General features: G+C 43.6%; 1 pseudogene; it reads left to right on the forward strand.

The window, feature by feature from the left end:
• Positions 1-5,342: 5,342 nt before the first annotated feature.
• Positions 5,343-14,791, forward strand: LOC141415536 (peroxiredoxin-like 2C; annotated as a pseudogene).
• Positions 14,792-16,376: the final 1,585 nt, after the last annotated feature.

Genomic DNA, 16,376 nt, shown 5'->3' on the forward strand with positions numbered 1-16,376 from the left:
ATTTAAGTTGAATTGAATTGTATGTATTATTCCTATTCTTGCTCTTTTACTAAGTGGAGGTGGAAGTCTTTCCAGGCCAGTACATATATACCTACCTCATTCACTCTATGAATTATAGTGCATCTATCCTAATTTATGTAAGCACTTTTGTGTAGATGGATACTCAGGTTGGTTTTACCAATCATAATTAATGAAGGTAGAGTTATGTGTCAACCTTGCTAAGTTATATTGTCCTTTTTTTGTTAATCTAAACTGGTGTTTACAAAGAATAGATGTTGCTGGTAAGGTATTTGTTAGAAATGATGAACACTCAGTGACTGCTAAAAAATGAACCTGTAGTCTCATCCTGGAAGTGGCCCAACTACAACACAAATGTGGCAACACAGGTCAGGCCGTTGGAAGGAATCTAATTAGGAAACTGATGACAAAGACATCAAGGGAAGAGGTAAGTGTACCCACCTCGTGGAATGGGTAAAAAGCATAAAAGTATTTGCATCCCATACAAATGTCCACCACACTGTGTCCACCACAGTGTGGAAGATTTTAACAATAAAGAAGATATGATGATCATTTGTGGGAATGCCAGTCAGTCTCTTTCACCAGGGCCATAGGCTCATGAACAAAGTGGCCATGGAGGCAGGGATGGCTCAGCAGCATGGACTTTCATTCACCAAGGTCAATATGCTTATAGTCACTGTTTGAATGTCCAAATTGACAGGATGAGAGACCAGCATTGGACCCCTGATAAAGCACCATTCCTTAGGCTCATCTGACAGCCACTGGTGACAGGTTGAGAATGAAGGGGCAATGATTAGTTCTTACTGAAATAGACATTTCCTCTGCATACAAATTTCCCTTAGCTACAGACACTGCTTCTGTCCAATTTATCATCTGTGGATGTACACAGTGCCTTATCTACCCTCATGGCACAGCTTCTGGTTGAGGACATCCCTTCCCTGCTAATGCATTTGGCAATGGCCCATGCTCATGGATTCACCATCTTCCATACTCCTCACCATCTTTTTTTTAACTAGATTTTTTTAACTGTCATTTTATTTCTTCTAATTTTATTTTATAATTTTTACATTTACTTACATGTGTATACATGATTTGGGCCACCACCGCCAACCCTACTCCTCACCATCTTGAATACTGGAATGGTCTTTTGAAAATTTAGAGAGAGCTGGGCAACAGTGGCTCATGCCTGTAATCCCAGCTACTCAAGAAGCAGAGATCAGGAGGTACACATTTCAAAGCATGCCTAGACTCAAGGGAGTGAAATGGAAACTCTCCCATTTGCTATTACCCTTGGTGATCCATGAGCAAAATGTGTGCTTCTTATTCCCTTAGCCTTGTGCTCTGCTGGTCTAGAGGTCTTAGGGTTTTTTGTTTGTTTTAATGCTGTTTTGCTTTTTTGGCCATATTAGAGATTAAACTTCAGATCTTTACAACTTGAGCCAGGTTCTGAGTTCTCTTTGCTTCCATTTGTTTCTCAGAGAAGGTCTCATAGTTTTGCTTAGGGCAGCTGTGATCTTCTGCCTCCTGAGTAGCTGGGACCACAGGCATGTGCCACCCACATCCAGCTTGTTGTTTTTGAACTGGAGTTTGGACTTCTTGCTTGCTAGGCAGGCGCTCTAGCTCCAGCCTTTTTGGCTCTGGTTATTTTGGAGATATGGTCATACATTTTTCCTCAGGCCAGCCTGAACCAACATCCTTCTCTTTGAAGGTTCCTGCCATCCCTGGGGTGACAGGCATATGCTACCATTCATTGAGGTAAGGACTTTCAAACTTTTTTGTCCAGGTTGGCCTGGAACGGCAATGCTCCTAATCTCAGCATCTCAAGTAGCTAGGATTACAGGTGTAAGTCACTAGCACCTGGCTTCCAGCTTGTTATTGAGACAAAGTCTCACTAACTATTGCCCAGGCTGACCTCAAATCACAATCCTCCTATTTCCACCTCCTGAAGCTGCCCCTAAAGGTCTTACTTTATGGGTTTTTGGTGCTACTGGAGGTTGAACTCCAGGCTTGTACTTGCTTGGCAGGTATTCTTCTATGTGAGACACACTCATTCTTTATGCTTAGTTAGGTATTTGTTAGTTAGTTTAGTTTGTTCTTATTTTTGATTGGTGGTACCAGAATTTGAACCTGATTGGTGCTGTGGTGCTTTCTAGGCAGGGGCTTTATGACTTGAGCCAGGCCTCCAGCTTGAACTCAGGGACTACACCTTGAGCCAGTCCACCAACCCTTTTTTGTTGTGATGGTTTTTTTCACAATAGCATCTCAAGAACTCTTTGCCTGCTCTGGCTTTGAACTGTGATTCTCCTGATCTCTGCCTTCTGAGTAGCTAGGATTATAGGTGTGCGCCACTGGTGCCAGGCTCCAGCCTTCCTTAGTTAGTACTTGAGATAGGTTCTCACTTTTTCCTTTTTGCCCAGGTCAGCCTGGACCTCTATCTTCCTATTTGTGTTTCCTTATGTAGCTGGAGAGGACAGATGCATGCCACTGTGCCCAGCCATTGGTTGAAATGGGGTCTTAGTGAATTAACCTCTTGGGAGCTACACTACTTCTTTTAGGAAAATCATGGCTCAGTCAAAACAGCGGAGAGGCTAGCGTTGTGGTTTCAGGACATTATGAAATATGAAAGTATGAGTTATGGCAGGCTGCAGATCTCTACGAGGTCTATGCCAGGTGCTGGCATGCCAGAGACATAGTGGCTGGGAAAGAAAGAAAAACTGAAAGGCAGGGGAAAAGGGAGAGAGAGTGACAGAAGGAGAAGTACAAGAGGAACACTTAAAAGCAAAAAGAACTTCATTCATTCATGAACATTTATTAGCACTATGTAACAGGCTCTGGTACATTCTGGAGATACGAAGAACAGTGACCTTCGCAGTGCATACCTGTCTCATAGCTGTAATCCTAGCTACCTGGGTGGTAGTGGAGTGGCTCCAGTGTAAGAATACCTGCCTAGCAAGCATGAGGCCATGAGTTTGAACCTCAGCACCATCAGAAAACAAACAAACAAACAAACAAACAAACTGAGACATAGCTACTTGGGAGGCAGAGATCAGGAGGATCATGACTTAAGCCCAGCCTAGGCAAATAGTTCCTGAGACCGCCCCACCTCCAAAATAAACGGAGCAGATAGACTAGAGGTGTGGCTCAAGCAGTAAAACCCCAGAAATGCCAAAAACAAACAAACAAAAAAGACAAACTAATTTTGTTTTTATAATTACAAGTGCTCCAAAAAATGAAGTACACAGCATAGTGATATCCAAAAGTCAGGAGGTCAGGGCTCTCCAGTGGGACTGGGACATTTGATGAACTAATAACAGATATGCTCTATCTATGCAAGGACTCTGAGGCTTCTGCTCTTGCTTGTGAACTTGAGTGCTGTATAAGAAGACCCATCTCTGTTCCCAGGTCATTCTGTCCAGACCTTGAGAGTAGCATGTAGAGATGGGCACAGCCTGGTTGCCTCCAGCCTCAACCAGGAGCATTGGAGAGCTTTGACAAGCTGTTGGGAGGTCAGTGTGAGACTGTGGTTAGACACAATAGCTAGCAAAAAAGCTGAAGACATCTGGACAGTCACAGTTGGGTGAGATTCATCTCTGGAGCAACCAAATAGAAATAGAGCTGGATGAAAGTTCAGTTGTGCCAGATGGTTTTCTGGGGGCCTTGGACCAGCCTAGTTCTCTCCCACTTCTCATTTGTAGTTGTCAAAATATGGCGGTGACATCTTCTGGGAATGTAATATCCTGAGATAGGGAGGGACTGGCCTAAACCCAGGTTCTGATCTAGTCCCCCTAGAGGAGATGTCCTTGGAGGCCTTGGCTCAGTGTGTCAGGCCCCAGGGGAGTGGGGTTGGGTATAAAACCCAGGGAAGATTGCTTCCCAGACTCCATCAGCTGTCAAGCAGGTAGGCAGTGCACAGCTGAGACTCCATCTGTCCTGGTCATTTTTCTGAGGTTTGAGAGACTGGGTCATGATGGATTCTAGGCTTCTGATATTATAAGGCTTCAGAAGGCAAGGGGCTTACTGTCTGAAAAAATAAGAGAGGTTCCCAAACTTTCTCGGTTTGTGGTGTCTCTACTTGTCTTGGCTCATGTAAGCGAAAAGAAGGTAAGAAGTTAGGTGCAGCCAGGTGCAGGTGGCTCACACCTATAAGTCCTAGCTTCCTGGGAGGCTAAGATGGAGAAGATAGGGATTTGAGGTCAGCCCCAACAAATAGTTCGAGACACCCCATCTCCAAAATAAACAGAGCAAAATGGACGGGGGGGTGTGGCTCAAGTGGTAGAGTACCTGCTTTGCAAGTGAGAAGCCCTGAGTTCAAACCCCTAACATGTGCAAGGGCCTGAGTTCCACGTCCAGCACAACCAAGAAAACCCAGCCAACCAAACAATCCCTCCAAAGGAAATCTGACACTTTTCTAAACTGACAGAAATGTCTCTCATCTTCCTAATGTGATGAACAATGGCGGAAATGCGTGATGGATAAAGGAGTGCCACCCACTGTAGTTTGTCATTTCAACTTCTTGTGCAGGTTTAACTTTTTTCATGATCAAATGTTGGGCATTTTAATTGAACTCTGTACATAAGATCTGCATTGCTCTCTGTTTCTTTTTGTTGTTGTTGTTTTTTATGATTTGTTTTGTTTTTTCTCTTTCTTTTTGCATTGCTCTCTGTTAATGAGATGTAGGAGAGAGAGACAGAGGGAAAAGTTGGACCTAGGAAGGGGGTGGGTAGAAAAGGAGTAAAAGGAAAAGCATCCTATGGCATCATAGGTGTGGATGGTCTGTGTAGGAAATCAGTTTTTATTTGCTCCATGCCTGGGTTTTTGGATTAGGACTAATGTTGTGCAAGCAGCTGTGGAGGAAGGGGCTGACTTCTTCCACAAGACTCTAGGATGGCCTCCGTCTCCCTACCCTAAGCAGCTGAGTCCCAGTCCCCGCGATCGTTCCGCACTTGGCCAGTGCTACAGTGCAGGCAGAGGACTTGACCTACCGACCCACCTGACTTCCGCCTGTGCAGTGCCTGACGCGCCCCTTCCCCCTGCCCCCTCCTCCCGCCGGCCCGCCCCGCTCCGTGGAGTCCCAGTGCAGTGTGCCTTCCCCGTGCCCACCCGCTTTTGTCGCTGTCGCCCCGCCCCGTGCAGGTCAAATTCTGAGCGTCTCGCTCCGCCCCCTGCGTCCCGCCACTCCCTGAAGTCCTGCCCCCTCCACTCCATCCTCTCAGCCACGCCCCCCGCGTCACGCCCTCGGCCCCACCCCCGAGGCCCGCCAGTGCGCCCCGCCCCCTTCGTTTCGTCCCGCCCCGCCCCCCTTGCGTCACGCCCCGTGCGTCATGACCGTGCGCCCCGTCCTCTGCGTCACGCCCGGTCAGGCCTGGCGCGCCTCTAGCCGGCGGCTGACCCGGCCATTAGGGTACCGCTGAGATGGCCGCACTGGTCACTCGGCAGGTCAGCGGCGGCATCGCCCTGGCCCTGGCTCCGGCCTCCACCGGCCCCGAGAACGGACAGCCCCTGGAAGCCGCCGTGGCCGAGCTGCCCGTGCTGGACGCCTCCGGGAAGTGGGTGCCGTTCGGTGCACTGTTCCGGGGGCGCCGGGCCGTGGTGGTCTTCGTGCGGGTGAGCGCGGGCTGCGGGCAATGGAGCGAACCCTCTCGCTTGCTAGGAGGGAGGTATCTGGATGGGGTGGGCTGGGCCTAGCTCTTCCCGCTGGGGTTCAGGGCCTTCCGAACACCGGGCTCCTGTCGTTCCCTTTAAACGGGGAAAAGGAAAAGAGCCTCCCCACCACGGGAAGGCCATTTTCCCAGCTAGCGGGGCAGCACGCAAGGACTGGGCGCTCTGGCATCTTGACGCTTTCCTCCTCCAGAGGGTGTTGCGTTATCATTGTCACGCATAGGGAAGGATCAGTCCCTCTGGTTAGGAAGCGTGCTAACTTGCCCTTTTCCTGTTGGATTTCAGCGTTTCCTGCGTTACATCTGAAAAGAATACGTAGAAGATATGGCCAAAATCCCCAAGAGTTTCTTACAGGTAAGTAAGTTTTCTGAGTGGGTCCTGCTTCTGGACACCCTGTCCCTTCCAAATGCTGTGGGTCCTGCTTCTGGACACCCTGTCCCTTACAAATGCTTTGGCTAGAACTTCCAGCAGGTGTCCCCAGCCCAGCCCTTCTCCCCATGTCTCCCTGCACTTCAGCAGCTGGAGATGCACATTAGAGACCCACTCCTGCCAGCATTTATTTGCTGCTGCCTGCATGAATGTACAGGAAAATACTACTATATCCTAAAGCAGCCTTTGTAAAACTAAGTTCTGTTTTCCCAGAGACCTTTATCAATTAGGATTTGAAACAATAAAGTTGGTTGATGATGTAACCCTGGTTTTTAAAAATACTGTTTTAGTGTGTACATCTTTGGGGAAAAGCTTAGTAAATGACTGTATCATTTTGAAGAAAAAGAATTCTTTTTGAGACAACATCTCATGTAGCTCAGGTTGGCCTCTGCCATCTGAGTGCTGGAATTACAGTTGTGCCCTCCTCCCCCCATGCCCAGTTGCAGAAAAATGTTGACTGTTGTTCTTTTGTTTAGGGGTAACTTTTGATACATTTTTGTATTATAGAGTGATTATATCAAGCTAGTAACATAACCATCATCTAACAAACTTTTAAAGAACATTTGAAGACTGCTTTTAGGAATTTTGAAATATGCTGTTTTTGCTAGACTGGAGTTTGATCTCAAGGCTTTGCACTTGCAACACAGTTGCTCTTCTGCTTGAGCCACACCTCCAGTCCCTTTTGCTCTAGTTATTTTTGGAGCTGGGAATCTCACAAACTATTTGCCTAGGCTAGACTTGAACCGTTATCCTGCTGATCTCAGTCTTCCAAGTTGCTAGGATTACAGGCCTGAGCCACCAATGCCTGGATACAATACATTATTAATTATAGTCACCATGCTGTGTGACAGGTTTCTGAAACTACTTCTGTTACCTCAATAAAACTTTCTACCCTATGAGCAAAACCTCCTTATTCTGAATCTTCCTTTCTCTGCCTCTGCCAACTATTACTCTACTTGTGAGAGCTAGACATTTTTTGGTGGTAGCGGGGATTAAACTCAGAGCCTTGAGCTTAATAGGCAAGCCCTATACATACCACTTGAGCCATGTCCCAGTCCTTTTGCTTATAGTCTATTTTTCAGATAGGTTCTCACACTTTTGCCTGGCTGGCCTGAGACTGTCATGCTCCTCCCTCTGCCTCCAGGGTAGCTAGGATTACAGTTGTGTGCCCCTGAATGAGACTTTTTTTCTTTTAGTAGGACTGGGATTTGAACTCAGGGCTTTACATTTGCAAAGCAGGCACGCCACACTTTGGTCACACGAAACAGCCCATTTTTGTCTGCCTATTTTTGGAGATGGGATTTTGAGAACTTTTTCCCCAAGTTGGCTTTGAACTGCAGTCTTCCCCATCTCAGCTTTCCTAGGAAAATAGCTCCCAAGACCCCATCTCCAAAATAACCAGAGGAAAATGGAGTTAGGATTACAGGTGTGAGCTACCAGTACCCAGCTTGAATTACACAGTTTGATTCCATATACAGTGTAAGTGAGATTATGCAGTATTTTCTGTGCCTGGCTTATGATGTCCACCAGGTTCATCCATGTTGTCAAAAAATTTTTCTTCCTTTTCGTGACCGAATAGTTTCCCATTGTGATACCACATTTTTCTTTATCCATTTATCCATTGATGGACACTTCCATGTGTTAGCTACTGATGGTACATCAGCTGGGTGCCAGTGGCTCATGCCTGTAATCTTACCTACTCAGGTGGCAGACAGCCACAGGACTGAGGTTCAAAGCCAACCCCGAGTAAATGGAGTGGAGGTGTGGCTCAGGCTGTATAATGCCTGCTGTGCATGCATGAAGCCCTGAATTCAAACCTCAATCCCATCACACACAAAAAGGTTGTTACAGTGTTTGCTTAGTGTGAAATAAGAAAATTGGCTGTTTTGAGAAGTACTGGGAATCATACCAGGGCCTCACATATTCCAGTGAAGTGCTCTACTATTGCTCCACACCCCCTGTTCAACTCCTTTTTTTTTTCTTGAGGTAGTGGGGTTTGAACTCAGGGCATACACCTTGAGCTACTCCACCAGCCCTTCTTTGTTCTGGTTTTTCCTATAGATAGGGTCTCTTGAACTGTTTCCCCAGACTGGATTTAAACCTTGATTGTCCTGATCTCTGCCTCCTGAATAGCTAGAATTACAGGCCACCAGCACCTGGCACAACTTACTTTTTACGAGTATATTTTATTTTTGTAGTTAAAATAATTTTAAGTTCACATAGTTTCATATCTCAACACCATGGCTTTGGATACTCAGTGTCCTTTAATGAAGAAATTCTCCTTAATCATTTGAAACCCAACCCAAAGAGCCTCTTCATCGCTCTTCAAGCAGGAGTTGCTTGCCTCCTTGGACCTCTCTGTGTACTCTGTTACTGCACTCAAGGTTGCTGTGTAGAACTTTATAGTTAGTGGAAGTGTTTGATGCTTTTCCTTGACATATTCTATATTTCCTGCCCTTTTCACAATTGCTTGTGATGAGTAGATCTTAGTAAACTTTAGTTGAACTTGTCTGAAACTTTAGTTGAACTTATCTGAAATGTCAGACAAGAGAGCTCGCACTCAGATCATTCATTCTCTATGAATGTTATTGAGCTCTTGTTTGTTACACCACTGGGTTGGATGCTTCCAAGACACAGTCCCTGACTTCCAGAGATTTCAGTGCTGTCTACAGGCCTGCACAAAGGTATGGGGAAATGTGACTCATTTGGAAAAATGCAGGTCCCTGGCTCAAACCTAGGAGCCAGTGGGGAATTGATGGGAGCCAAGGACAGGTTGGGGCTGACTGACCTGTGTCTGGGTGACATGCCAGAGAGGTCAGGTATTCTGAAGGCAGTGGGGGAGCCATCCATATGTGGGAGACAGTCACATATTCTGTGTGGAGAAGGAACAAGGCAGTGGTGTTCACTACAAGGTTGTAGTCATGAGGTAGAAAGAAAGGAGAGGGGTTCAGGAGAGATAGGTCTGGACTGTTTGGGAGTAGATTGTCATGATCCTTTTGCTGATGTTTTTAAAGAAAGTGACCCAACTTTATTAAAACTGAGCATGAGCTAGCATAAACAGGGGTTTGTCCCCTCCCAGTACAGACTGCAACAGTACAGATGTGAGCCTGACTTTGCTACACTGTGTCATGTACTGTAACAATCTCCCATGTATAAGCTCTGTTTATGATTTAGTACTTTAGATATAAACTGTGAGTTTCAGACATTGCCACAATAGAGGATGCAACCAAATCTTTTAACTCCTTAAAATATATTTTGTACTTACATAATATGTAATGTGAACAGTTACATGTAGATATATATATATATAATGCACAGGCAAATTTATATAAATATGTATTTATAATGTATATATTACATAAATTTTATTTGATACATAGTAACTATATAGTTGTGTAGTATATAAGTTCTGTTTTGTAGTATTAAACTACTATATGGCCAAGCAGAAAGTAGTAGTTTCTCATAAACTTTTTCTAAAGGTTTCTCCCCATAAAGCATGAAATTTGGGATCCATCTCAGAATAGTCTTACTTGAAAATTACTGCACTAAAAATATATTATGCAATTGTAATTTAAAATTCTTGTACTCTTTTGTTTGGTAAGTACTGCAGTTTGAAGTCAGGGCCTTGCACTTGCCAGGTAGGTGCTCTCCCCCTTGAGCCACACCACCAGTCCTTTTGTTATAGTTGCTTTTCAGTAGGGTCCAGCTTTCCTAGACCATCATCTTCCTATTCACACTTCCCATGTAGCAGGAATTGCAGACATACAACATCACACCCTGCTTTTGGTTGAGATGGGCAATCTCAGACTTTTTGCCCAAGCTGGCCTGAAATCACAATCTTCCTGATCTCCACACTCTGAGTAGCTAGAATTAATTATAGGCATGAGCCACCCTTTTTGGTAAAGGGTATCTCTTTTTATTTTCAATTTCAAGAAAGGTACATCTATTCAAGTGCTGTATGTACCCAGCTGTTCTGGGACACAGGCCCATTCCATTAGGTAGTTCTGTCATTTCCCAACCAAGCCATCCAAGAATATAAAAGGAAGGCAGAGAATCAAGTATGGGAGGTTTCAGGAGCTCGATGTGAAAGTGACTGTGTCACTCATTGTTAGAACAGTCACAGGCCATCTTGTCCTCAAGGAAGATTGAGAAGTGTAATTTATCTGTGGGCCCAGAAGGAGGAGAAAGGTTTGTGACCAACATCTAACAGTCTGTGCCACAACCAAATGTTAGTAGGTGAGGGACTGAACAGAGTGTAAATGGACAGTTAAGATGGCAGCAATTCCAATGTGAGACATCTGTAACTGCCATTGTTCTGTGTAGAAAATCCTGGTCTGTGCTCACTTCTTCCTTTAAGCAGCAGTTCTCAACTGGGACATTGCCTCCTCTGGGAGACATTTTCTGCTGTCACCACTGTTGAAAGGTGTTACTAGCATTAGTAGGCATAGAAGGCAAGGGTGTTGTTAAACACTAGACAAAGTGTGAACTGGGCAAAACAACAGTGAATGGTAGAGAAGATACTGAAGGAAGAAAAAAAGTAAGTAGAAAGTGAGATGCTCTGCTCCAAACTTAGGAGTAAAGAAAGTAAGATGTGACACCAGAGAGTCACATCTTTGTCTTAATTAATTATCTTTTGAGTTTTTAAGAGAAGGTGTTGCCCCACCTGGCCTCAAACTCATGACCCTCCTGCCTCAGCCTCCTGAGTGCTGGGATTACAGAAGTGCTAGCTGAGACTGTTTTATAGCAGTACTAATTTTTATATCTAATGAAATATAAAATGATTAATCTAAAAACACTTCTTACTATTTCAGCACAGAGCCCTCATGTAAAGTCAGATCTGCTCTCAGGAGGCCTTCGGAGCCTGAGGCGGGCAGTGACTGGACCTCTTTTTGACTTCCAAGGAGACCTGGCTCAGCAAGGCGGAACCCTTATTTTAGGTCCAGGTGAGTTGAAGGCCAAGGTTCAGCCATTAACTTTGGTGGCTTTTACAAATCCAAAGGCCACCAATTTTCTGCAGTAGGTGGCATCATGTGAAAATGGGCAGTTTGGGCTAATAGAATATAGGGGCATCTTCTGTCTTCAGAGGCTTCTGTGTGTTTTGAGGTTGGTGAGTGTGATGAGGTCTATACACAGTTCTATACCTGAATAAATGCAGGGCTTTGGGATAGGAAAAGTCAGCTGTGAGCTGGTGACTTATGTGTGACTATTACGGTCTTCAAAATCTCAGAGGGAGAGCACAGGCTTAGCACATGAGGCCCTGGGTTCATTACCCGGCCAGAAATGAAGAAATAAATAAATAATTACATAAATAGCTCAGTGAAAGTGAATAGTTTTGAATAGAGGAAAATCATCAAGTGCTTTTGTGTGTGTGTTACTGGGGTTTGAACTCAGGGCCTACGCCTTGAGCCACTCCAGCAGCCTTTTTTTGTGATGTGTTTTTTCAAGATAGTTTCTCATGGACAATCCTCCTGATCTCTGCCTCCTGAGTGTCTAGGAATACTGGTGTGAGCCATGGGTGCCTGGCAAGCACACTTTTTTGTGTGTGTGTGTGTGTGAATGAAAGAATCTATCTAGTTATTTTACTTAAAGCTAACAAAATGAGGAGACTTGCACAGACTCAGAAAGGAAGTCAGTCCCAGGGACGGCTCATTCAGTAAGAATTGTCAAGCCAGGCATGGTGTCTGGGACCAACAATTCTAGCAACTCAGGAGGTAGAGATTGGGAGGATCAGGGTTCCAGGCCAGCCTGGGCAAAAAAGCCCATGAGACCCCCATCTCAACCCATGGCTGGAAGTGGAGATGTACGCCTGTCATCCCAGCTATGCAGGGAAGCACAAATAGGAAGATTATGGTCCAGGTCTGCTTGGGCATAAAGTGAGACCTTATCTCAAAAATAACCAATACAGCCAGGCACTGGTGGCTCATGCCTGTAATCCTAGCTACTCAGGAGGCAGAGATCAGGAGGATTGAGGTTTGAAGCCAGCCCAGGCAAATAGTTCAAGAAACCCTATCTTGAAAATACTCATCACAAAAAGGTCTCAAGGTGAGGGCCCTGAGTTCAAGCCCCAGTACCACAAAGAAAAATATCTAATACAAAATGGGCAGAGCACCTGCCTAGCAAGTGCAAGGCTGTGAATTCATGCTCCAGTACAACCAAAAAAAATTTCATTGTCATCATAGCCCCCATAACCATACTTTTCATGACTTTATTGATCAATTTGGGCCACTCTGCTCAGTGTGGAGTTGAATCTCTACCATGTTGAAGTTTGCAATAAGGCACAAACACCACTTATGGCAATGCCAAAAAGTCTATAAATCACTGTGTTGCAAGTTGATTTTCTTTTCTTTCTTTCTTCCTTTCTTCCTTTGTTTTCTTTTCTTCTTCTTTTTTTTTTTTGTGGTTCTGGGGATTGAAGTCAGTGCCTCCAGCCTAAAATCCAGATTTTTCAAAGGAAGGCTTTAGGAGGATTTTGACTTTTTGACTGAGAGTTAGGATTTTGGGCTTTTTTTTTTTTTTTAACAGCTGACATCTTCCTTTCCCTATTGCTCATGAATTTATACCAGTTAGATTACTGTAAAAAGAAGCCCTTTAGGACTGGGGTTACAGCTCAGTGCAGTGCACATGCTTCCTGGATTCAGTCCCCAGTACCAAAAGCTAAGTAAATAAATGAGCCCTGTTTCATGAGAATGAAAGTCCTGTAAATTTGCCCCAAGAGCCATTGAGCCACTTGGATGTTGTTTGCTGGTGTTTTGGGTGTAAACCCAGAACCTCATATATGCTAAGGAAGTGTTTTAGCTCTGAGCTGCACACCTGGCCCAGAGGTGTGATTTTTTGTTTAGTTTTGTTTTTGGTTTTTATGTTGCTAGGGGTTGAACCCAGGGCCCTGTGCTCATCAAGTCAAGTTCTCTACCACTGAGCTACAGGCTTAGCTCCCAGAGCCATGTACTTTTTTTTGGCTGTGCTGGGTTTGAACTCAGGGCTTTGTGCTTGAGCCATACCCCCAGCCCCAGAGCCATATTTTTGAATGAGGAATTTCCATCCTGAGCTGGGAAAGGGGTTGTTTTTTTTTTCTTTTTTGAGTCCCTCCTCTCTATGTCTCTGAATCACTTCACCACACCTTCAGTGGAGTAAGAGTGAAGAGCATGGAGTGTGCTATTCATACACAAAAAGAATACCTGATGCTGTGCACTAAGTGTGGTTTTAAACACAGCTCTACACCATGGCTAACCCAGTATTTCATCTCGCCTTACTAGATAATGAGCCAAGTTAGGATATTAACCCTAAGGAGTACTGTGGATGGCAGATGGGTGCAGTACAGAAAACGTGCCACTGAATATAGTGGTTTAAGTGAAAATCCTGGTCTTTAGTTCAAGAACCTAAGTAAGCAGCACCCAGACTATAGCTGTGACTTCTTTGAGTTGATGTAAGGATTGTGGAGATCTGTGTGTATTGTAACTGATTGTCTTATGCCTTATTGTTATTATTATTATTTATGGGACTGAGGTTTGAACTCAGGGCTTCATGCTTGCAAAGCAGGTGCTCTACAACTTGAGCCACACCTCCAGTCCACTTTGCTCTGGTTATTTTGCACAGTTTATTTATTTATTTATTTATTTATTGGTGTACTGGGGCTTGAACTCAGGGCCTCACACTTGCCAGGTAGGCACTTTTCCACTTGAGCCACTCTGCCAGTTCCCTGCTCTGGTAGTCTTGGAGATGAGGTCTTGCAAGCTATTTGCCCAGGCTGGCCTTAAACCTCAATCCCCTGAAACTCAGACTCCCAGGTAGCTACGATTAAAGATGTGAGTCACCAGCACCCAACTTAATGCCTTATTTTGAAACCTCTTTTGGGCTATATTAAATCAGTGTTTAGGATTGATTTCTGTGTGGATGGTGCTGGGGATCAAATCCATGGCCCCTACACATACTAGGCAAGCGTTCTATCACTGAGCTCGACCCCTCAACCTCAGGAGTGAATTTTTCTGAAGCAAGTGATTTGTTCCATGATTACAAATATTTAAGAATCAGAGATGATTTTAGAGCTTGATGTCTATATTAATTTTGGGTTTTGCCTGTTTGGCAAGACATTTTATTTGATTATATTTAATAAAACCTAACCAAAGTTTATAATTTAAGAATGCTTCCTCCGGATCTCACAAACATCAAATATCACATTTATTTAACTATGCCCTTGTCATAATGAAAAGTTATGCTGGCAATATATAGCAAGAATTATGTATTCTGGGGGATTAGTTTTTCCCTTTGGACTAATTAAAAGTTGAAAAGCTTCCTTGGTCTAGTAAGCAGTAAATCTACTGAATAATCCTTACTGTGTGAACCTTAGCCTTTTATTCTTACTCTCTTCCAGGTAACAACATCCATTTCATACACCGCAATAGGAATAGTTTGGATAACAAATCCATAAACCCGGTTTTGCAGCTCATAGCATTCAGCAGTTGACCTTCACAATCAGACTTAATGTGGGAATCTGTCACTTCCAAATGGACGATCAAAATGTGATCTGAAATGCAGGGGGTTGCATCCTAATGTGTTGTCTGACTCTGTGGGCTCTACCAGACATGGAGGGGTTATGAAAGCACCAGGAGAACAGTTGTCAAAAAGGTGACATTTTTAATTTTATAGGTTTAACAATTTTATATAGAATAAAAATAAATTACAAAGAAAATTTTAATGCTACATAATTATGAACACTCTTGCTAAAATTATTTTACATTATATCCATTCAGAAGATGCTCTTAGCAATTAAAAATATAATTAAAATTAAAATATAATTAAATTTTAATTAAAATATCTTAGCATATGTTAAGGGAAGTGAATGCAACCCAAGGCCATTTTATTCAGTGAAAAAAGCAGGATGTCAAACTCTAAACAGTCTAACCACTTTTTGGTATGCATATATTTATATTTTTGTATGCTTAGATGAATGACAGGAAAGAAACACACCACCATATTGCCAGTGGGTCATATGTGTGGTAAGATTCTGGTGCTTTGCTTTATTTCCCAGATGTGTCTGCATTTCCCAAGTATCCTCTATAAGCACAACTGCTGTGTATGGTCAGGAAAAGGTCTCTAAACATTACAGACAGATCCCTGTCTCTGTGGAACCTCACAGACGTGCAGGTGACACTGGATACAGTCTACAAGTTCCATCCTAACCGCTTTACTTAGAGGACATGAAACCGAACCTTCCAGAGCACCTGGTCACCAGCAACCTACTGTCCATTTCAATAGGATCTTATGTGGTGTGAAGGCAGTAGAGGACAAAAATACTTCTTTTACATTTTTTTTTCTTTTGATGTGATGCTGAGGATCAAACCCAGGATTTTGTGCATGTTAAGTACTGAGCATCAGTCCTAACCATATATGTGTGTGTATATATATATACATATTTTTTTTTTCTTGGCGTGACAGGGGTTTGAACTCAGGGCTTCCAGCTTACAAAGCTTTTTTTTTCTTTCCTTTTTTTTTTTTTGGAGATGAGGGCCTCTAGAACTGCATTTAAATATATATATAGTCACTGTGCTTTCTGAAGGGGAATTTTTTTTCCTTTTTGTTTTCCAAGGGGAATTTTAAGAATTGTTTAAAGTTTGAAATTCGTAACTTAAATGTACACTGTGTTCTCCAATTTCATCCATTTACCAGCGAATAATAACATTTCGTTCTTTTTCATGGCTCCATAAAATTCCATTGTGTATAGATACCACATTTTCTTAATCCATTCATCAGTGGTGGGGCATCTTGGCTGTTTCCATAACTTGGCTATTGGGAATATGCCACAATAAACATGGATGTGCAGGTGGAGAACATCATTCTGAGTGAGGTTAGCCTGGCCCAAAAGACCAAAAATCGTATGTTCTCCCTCATATGTGGACATTAGATCAAGGGCAAACACAACAAGGGGATTGGACTATGAGCACATGATAAAAGCGAGAGCACACAAGGGAGGGGTGAGGATAGGTAAGACACCTAAAAAATTAACTAGCATTTGTTGCCCTTAACGCAGAAAAACGAAAGCAGATACCTTAAAAGCAACTGAGGCCAGTAGGAGAAGGGGACCAGGAACTAGAGAAAAGGTGAGATCAAAAAGAATTAACCTAGAAGGTAACACACATGCACAGGAAGTCAATGTGAGTCAACTCCCTGTATAGCTATCCTTATCTCATCCAGCAAAATACCTTGGTCCTGCCTATTACTGCTTATACTCTCTCTACAACAAAATTAGAGATAAGGGCAAAATAGTTCCTGCCAGG

The sequence above is a fragment of the Castor canadensis genome, chromosome 13, assembly GCF_047511655.1.
Source record: "Castor canadensis chromosome 13, mCasCan1.hap1v2, whole genome shotgun sequence".
In the NCBI taxonomy this organism is placed as follows: domain Eukaryota; kingdom Metazoa; phylum Chordata; class Mammalia; order Rodentia; family Castoridae; genus Castor; species Castor canadensis.